The 7,736-nt window shown below is 42.8% G+C and overlaps 1 long non-coding RNA gene across 1 annotated transcript; it reads right to left on the bottom strand.

Moving 5' to 3' along the window:
- Positions 1-363: 363 nt before the first annotated feature.
- Positions 364-7,479, bottom strand: LOC138647457 (uncharacterized). The gene is made up of 5 exons (XR_011314976.1): positions 7,414-7,479; positions 6,963-7,018; positions 3,173-3,228; positions 2,825-2,912; positions 364-413 (listed from the first exon to the last, which is right to left on the bottom strand). It is a non-coding gene; the product is annotated as an uncharacterized lncRNA (long non-coding RNA).
- Between the last annotated feature and the right edge of the window lie 257 nt (positions 7,480-7,736).

Here is a 7,736-nt window from a genome sequence, read left to right as displayed (position 1 = left end):
TCTTTTTTTTTTTTCTTCACAAGGACGGCACATTAGAAGCTTGATCCCAATTCCTTGAATGTGTAACAGCGGCAATGTAATCACTGTGTCAATTTCCAGGTTGGTCCTGAACAGGATTTTTCATACATAAGCCGCTCAGTCATTTATTACTACAGGACAGAGGTGACGGGAGACGTTTCTTTATCAACCTTTTCTTTAATGTCGTTTCTCACACAAACCTCAAGTCGTTACAAAATAAAGAAAAAAAAACAAACAACAACAACTAACATTGTACACAAAAACATACAAGATCCCCCTGTGGGGGCAGAGAGCTCCCTCCGGGGAAAGGGGGGTCCGCAGGATTCACATCAGGAAACAGACTTGTAAACATGGACGAGATCACTTCTTCCCAGATTTCTTTATTCCGCCTCCAGCTGAAGAAAAAAAAAAAAAAGGACATTTTTACAATAGTTTGTGAACGAGGCCTAAGGATGTAAAGTGTGGATCCAGCATGCGGGGACTTTGCCTTCACATCTGCGATACAGGAGAACGATTCCCGACGATCCGCGGGGAACTCTGCTACGGATCCGTCCAGAGGAGTATGGGGTGATAGACAGTGGGGTCAAAGAGTTTTGCAAAAGCAACCTTTTTTTTTTTTTTTTTTACATTTTAACTCTGAACATCAGGACAATGGAACGGAGACAAAGCCAGATTGTGAAGACTTTTCACAATGAACCAATAGGATACAGACGCATTGCATTGACAGTGTAGGAATGGGATTTTTCTTTTTTTCGCACATCGTCCAATTTATTTTGAGACTGTAAATGGAGACAAACTAACAAAGAGGGATGCGATTATGTTATGAAGCCGACTTAGAGTCAGAGACGTCACCACATAAGAAGTTTTCTTTTGTGAGTCGCTTTGTCAGGCGATGCCATCAGCAAGTGAAAAGTGAGTGTTAGGTCAAGATTTAAAAGGTTATTCCATAGAATACTGGGATAACTTCTTGATTGCTGGTGGTCTGAGTACTGTACTCATCAGTCCTATAAATAATGAATGGAGGATTGCGCATCTCAGCGCTATTAAAGACGTGATTCGGCACTGCTTGGTTCCCAATATGACTCAGGGTCTCGGTGGCTGGACCCCCATAGCTCCCATCTGATCCAGTGGATAGTATCGAGTAACAGTCAACAGCACAGCTCCCCACGCCGTGTAGTGGCCGTAGCCGAGAACTGCAGCTCACCTCCTAGGCAGTCGAGTAGGTCATGATTATTAGGTCAGACATGCCCTTTAAAAAGCTATTTGGTTGCTTTTGAAGTTTTGGTCATTATTAGTGATGAGCGAATATACTCGTTACTCGAGATTTCCCAAGCACGCTCGGGTGGTCTCCGAGTATTTTTTAGTGCTTGGAGATTTAGTTTTCCCTCACCTCAGCTGAATGATTTACATTTGTTAGCCAGCTTGAGTACATGTGGGGATTCCCTAGAAACCAGGCAACCCCCACATGTACTTATGCTGGCTAACAGACGTAAATCATTCAGCTGCGGCAAGAAAAACTAAATCTCTGAGCCCTAAAAAATACTCTGAGGACACCCGAGCGTGCTTGAGAAATCTCGAGTAACGAGTATATTCGCTCGTCACTAGTCATTATCTATCCGTACATTGTCAGTTTTGCAACATTAGTGCATGGACTGGCCGGCAGTTCTGGACTGCGATATCCCGAACAGACACTGGTCTCTGAACCCAAACTCAGCCTCTTGCTCCTCTATAATTAAGAGTCTTTCTAACCAAATTCTTTGCACCGTGATTGTATTCTGCCATCTACTGGTAAACATGGGTAATGAAAAAAAAGGTGCCCTATTCTCCACCTCGTCGGTCAGATTTCCTGGGCCTTGTTGAGGTCTTCCATGATTTTAAACTCTGTATACGCAGTTTTTTTTTGTTTGTTTTTTTAACACTCAAGTTCTCCTTAGTCACACTACCGTAGAATATGGCCGAGTGCTATGCGAGAAAACATCGCATAGAACTCGGTCCAGTGTTAATCTATGGGGCAGCTCCCATCAGTGTTTATTTTCTCAGGCGTATTCGGTGTGCATGTAATAAAATTAAAAAAAAAAAAAAAATTGCAGCATGCTGCGAATGGCACAGACTCGCTAATGCAAGAGAAAAAAAAAAATAAAATAAATCAATCGCACAGCACTCAGACCATGCGAGTGCTGTCCGATTTTTTACATATATATATATATATATATATACATATATATATATATATATATATATATATATATATATATAGATGAAAAGCCGGCAATTCATCTGCCGTGTACTGTAAAATCACAACAGGAGACGATAGATTAGTGTAAATACAAATATAATAGTCGGCTTCCCCTCTGCTGGTTCGGAAAATTATTTGGGAGCCCACGCCATATTTTTCAGAATAATAAACTTTTATTCATTAAATACATGTATAGTAAGCTGCACGCACACTGTACTAATTGTATTTGTCACTGACATCTATATATCTACCTATTCTATGTGTAATCCATCTCTTCTATGTTGTCGGCTGCTGCTGTGATTTTACACTATGCGGCTGCTGACTTGCCAGATTATTTTTAAGCATATTTCCTTTGAAAACGATGTAGAGAACTGCTCTATGTAAAAGCTCATGTTCACTAGCGCACTGCACTCGGATGTAAATCGGATGCTAGGTGTGAAAAATCGGATTGTACTCGCATTACACACGTGCGACTTTCGGCAGGGAGACTCGGACCTATTTTTCATACCTTTAGTGTGACGCCGGCCTTAGATTCTAAAATCTCACTATAGGACATCATTGTGAACTTACTTAAAGGGCCCTTCTGGGATGCTTTGCCTTTCATTTCTTCAAGTTTCTTCTGCTCTTCTTTCTGTTTTTGCTTAAATGCTACATCCTCCTAAATAGTACGAAAAAAAAAAAAAAAATTATATATATTTACTGCAAGTGACGGGGTATCTTGTTACAAGAATAAATAAAGAAGAAAAGTTTAGCAGCTTTCTAATATACGTTGAAAAATGTGTAAGTGATGGGAATTATATTCAGACCCTACAAGTAAACAATAAAAGTTTCCACTCGCTGACAGATACGGTAAATGGCGCCGCTGCAGAACTTTTACCATAACTGAGCGCTATGTAAAGAAGCAACAAACACCCTCACCTTCTGAGAATCACCAGGCATAAGGATGGGGGTCACCCAAGTCAGGGTTTAACATGCTGGGGGTCCCACATATGAATGTCAACCAAAGAAAAAAAAAAAGTTAAAATATTGTTTTCATATATGAATCTTTGTTAAAATGATAAAAGACACCAATTCCTTTTAAACAATTTTTCACATTTTAAACCCTTGGGGTTTTGCTGCTGTTATTAACTGCAAAAACTTAGTGTACTGCTAGCTCGCTTTACGACTGCAGCAAATGTGGGCGGGGTCTGCTCCAGGCACCTGACATCACTCCTCTCCTCCCCTTTTGTGTGTTTGCAAAAGGATCAGGGAGAATGAACTTTAGGACCACGGAGCGGAGACATTTTACAGGCAATGTGATACCGAGATGTGGAAAGTGTCGCAGAGGACCAGCGGCAGCGCAGATTCTGGTTTTCCTGCTATCCGAAGCAAAAATTAAAGTTGCGCCAATCCCTGCAGTGGAAACAAGCAGAAAATAAACACCGCACATCCTTTTTTTTATATTTATTTCTTTTGGGGGGGGGGGGGAGGGGGTGGAAGAGCGGAAAGGAGGAGGTATGTGGGGAATTTAACTATGGTACTCATTCTTGAGGTCAGTAAAATGTTGGCAATACTAAACTCAGTGGTCCCCCCCCTTTTAATTAAATGTTGGGGGGGTGGGAACAAGACATTTTCAAAAAATAATTAAGAATAAAAACTTGATTTGTGGCACCATTTTCTGAAAGCTGTAATATTTTTTTTTTTTTTCCAGTCGCTGGAGATGTGTAAGGGCTTAGTTTTTGCAGAGTGAGGCTTATTTAAATTGTATTCCATTTTGGGGGGTTATAGTGACTTAAGAACGACTATTCTAGAATGTTGATTATTGAGGAAGTCTCCCCTAGGGGTTAATATTTCAATAGACTGGACTTTTAATGGATGTGGCCATGCCAAATTGATTTTTTTAAGTTTATTATTTCTTTAAAAACAAAAAAAAAACAACTAGAGTTTAGCAAGAGAATCTTCACGGCTGCTGCACTCTGAACACTCAGCTCTGCTCAGGGTAAAGCCTCATGTAGACAGTGGTGACGCACGAACGTCAAAATAAGGCTTTACAGCTGGATTTTGCAAAGTGATGCCGGTCGCTGGTTAATGCACTCTGTACATTGAAATTGCAGAGGTGCAACTCTGACAGCGAGTGCGATCAATGAGAGGAACAGGCGGCCATGAGAGGTGGCGAGTTCTCTTTCAATGGAGGTCTTCAAACAGAGGCTGGACAGACATCTGTCTGAGATGGTTTAGTGACTCCTGCATTGATCAGGGGGTTGGACACCATGACCCCGGAGGTTCTTCCCAAATAACATTTCAGGGTTCCAGTGCTGCAGTCAGTGACTAAGTCATCTTGTGTACGGTGGTTTGTGTTTTGCACAGGCAGCAGAATCAAGTCAGTGTTCAGCAACGTGACGATTACACTGCTGTATTCTAAACACCTGTGGCGATGAGCACAGGTCGGGCACTGTGACATTGTACCACTAATACCAGGCTACAGACCTGTTCTTACCAATGGAAGAAGTTACTTCCTGCTGGAAAAACCAGTCCTCAGAGTCGGGAGAACATTGCCTGAGCAGAAGGAATCAACTTTTTCCAGGATAACCTTGTATGCGGATTGGATTCATACGTCCTTCACAAAGAACAACCTGCCCAATTCCAGCCTTGCTGGAGCATCACCAGATCACCGATCCTCCACCAAATTTCACAGTGGGTGCAAGACACTGTGGCTTGTACTCCTCTCCAGGTCTCCGTCTAACCATTAGACGACCAGGTGTTGGGCAAAACCGAAAATTAGACTCATCAGAGAAGATTACCTTACTCCAGTCCCCTATGGTCCAATCCTTATGGTCTTTGGCAAATTTTAGGCTGGCTCTCCTTTGTTTCTCATTGACAAAAGGCTTTTTTTTCTAGCTTTATATGACTTGAGTCCTGCCTCTAGGAGCTTGTTACGAACTGTTCTTGCCGATCACTTCACCCCAGCTGCCATTTGCCATTCCTTTTGCAGGTCACTTGATGTCATCCTGCGGTGGCTGAATGACATTCGAATAAGATGACGGTCATCCCGGTCAGTGGAGAGCCGTTTTCGCCCTCTGCTGGTCTGTAGCTTTGTTGTCACCAATGTCTGCTGCTTGACCTTGTTGTAATGGACTGCCATCTTAGAAATTTTAAGGATGCAGGCAACATAACGCTCACTGTATTCCCTCTGCTAGTAAAGCCAGAATTGTGACCTTCCATTGCTCACTCAAGACTTGTCTTTTCAACTCCTTTGGCATGGTTAAAAGTTATTTTTTCATTCCTATTACTTTTGGTATATTACTAGCACTTGTTTTGCCACTCAGCTTGTCCTATTGGAAAAAGATTGTGAACACCACAGCAGAGTTTTTTATACTTTCCTTTGTTAAATAAGATTTGATTCAGGTGATCACTAGTGATGAGCGAATACACTCGTTACTTGAGATTTCTGGAGCACGCTCGGGGGTCCTCCCGAGTATTTTTTAGTGCTCGGAGATTTCGTTTTTCTTGCCGCAGCTGAATGATTTACATCTGTTAGCCAGCATAAGTACATGTGGGGATTCTCTAGCAACCAGGCAACCCCCACATGTACTTATGCTGGCTATCAGATGTAAATCATTCAGCTGCGGCAAAGAACACTAAATCTCCGAGCACTAAAAAATACTCGGAGGACACCCGAGGGTGCTCGAGAAATGTCGAGTAACGAGTATATTCGCTCGTCACTATTCATTAACACTATTTTGATTTAAAAAAAAAAAAAAAAAAAAAAGCATATAAATCGTCCCACCGCGACAAGGTGTACCCAATCGATCAGGATGGTCCCATCTCTAGTAAAACATTACCGTGTGTCAGCCTCCGATGGGCAGGAATGCGAGCGGTCAGGTCTGAGTATTACAGCAGTAAGGTTTTAACTGTCCCAATTATGGTCACCGTGGAGGGATGGGACGGCTGCAGCGTTTTTTTGATCAAGAAACATGTTAAGTAGGAACCATATATTATTTCCATGTAGTGTGCTGTTTATTTACTGCAGGGTATTCAATCATTAGGTCTCTGGTTCTCTCTGGTTGCCGGGCTTCATAGAGCCTCATATCTAGTAAATACCCAAATACAACAGTATTGCTGTATAAGCATAAAGTGACCAAAGCGATCACAGGTAGAAGTCATCCAAACCTCCCCCTCCAAAAAAAAAAAAAAAAAACATAGTGGGAAATTAAAGGGAATCCGTCAGCAGTTTTGGCCAATATAAGCTGCGGCCATCACCTTTCAGGGCTGATATACAGCTTTCTACAATGCTGTCGATAAGCCCCCGGTCCGATGTGATAGTGAAGAAAAATACGTTTTATTATACTCACCCAGGGGCGGTCCGGGTCCGATGGGTGTCACAGGTCCAAGTCCGGCGCCTCCCATCTTATCGGACCGTCCCCCCAGGTGACTAGAATAAAACTTTTGTTTGTTCACTTGCACATTGGACCGGGGGCTTATCCACAGCATTGTAGAATGCGGTATATCAGCCCTGAAAGGTGATGGCCGCAGCTTATAGCGACAAAAGCTGCTGACAGGTTCCCTTTAATTTTACAAAAAATAAAACATTTTTTTGGGATAGTTGTAAATTGCACTGAACTAGAGACCCTGGAATAACAAAACCCAAGTCGTGAAGGAGTTAATGTGGCGCAGCGCCTCCTCGGGGTGGAGGACCCTTTTGGAAACAGCAGCGGTCGGAGCGCCTCACCTCATCTAGGTCTTTGCCTGATTTCTTGGGCTGCTTTAATGGCTTCTTCTTGCCACCTAGAAAACCAACAAAAAAATATCAAAACCAATCAGCGAGCAGCGGATGTAGACGGCGCCATGGAAACAGAACAACCCCCAACACCAGGACACAGAAACCCAAGAAATATACATTCCACCAATCAGAGCGCAGCTTTCATTTCGCAGCCCTATAAACAGTCATCTGATTGGCTGCTGCGGGCAGATGCCTGATCACGTGTCTTCGGCAGTAGCGCATCACTCCTTCTTGGGCAGAACGCTTTGGGGTATTAAGGGTTAATCATCACCCTCCATAGAAGCGTCCGATGATAATGTAACGTCAGTAATGGCGGCCGCTATAACCGCCCGTCCTGTCAGGCAGCTCCACACCCAGGATGGCGGCGGATAACGCCCGTAACCATTTCATAATCACCAACCTTCTCTGCCAGACATCTCTGAGCTCAGCTCACGGATAGACGGAACACCGGAAATAGGTGACCAAATAAATGCCAGAAGCAGTGCATTTCCGGTTTAGCTCGCAATGACTTAGTCATAGCGCCCGGAAGTAGGTGTCTAATGTTTTGCCGGAAATAATAATTTATTTTTTTATTCTTCTAAAAAAAAAAGAAGAGAAGCTGCACTATCTTATTAGATTTCAATAAGAACGTGTAACCGTGTAGGATTTTAAAAGTTATAGTCTGTCTAAGGCATTTTGAGTTCAGAAGTGTCGCCATCTTGGTACACCTCCACAACGCTTTGG

This window comes from Ranitomeya imitator, chromosome 8 (genome assembly GCF_032444005.1).
Source record: "Ranitomeya imitator isolate aRanImi1 chromosome 8, aRanImi1.pri, whole genome shotgun sequence".
NCBI lineage: Eukaryota > Metazoa > Chordata > Amphibia > Anura > Dendrobatidae > Ranitomeya > Ranitomeya imitator.
Note: the sequence above shows the minus strand (reverse complement) of the source record. Positions and strands in the feature narration are given on the sequence as shown.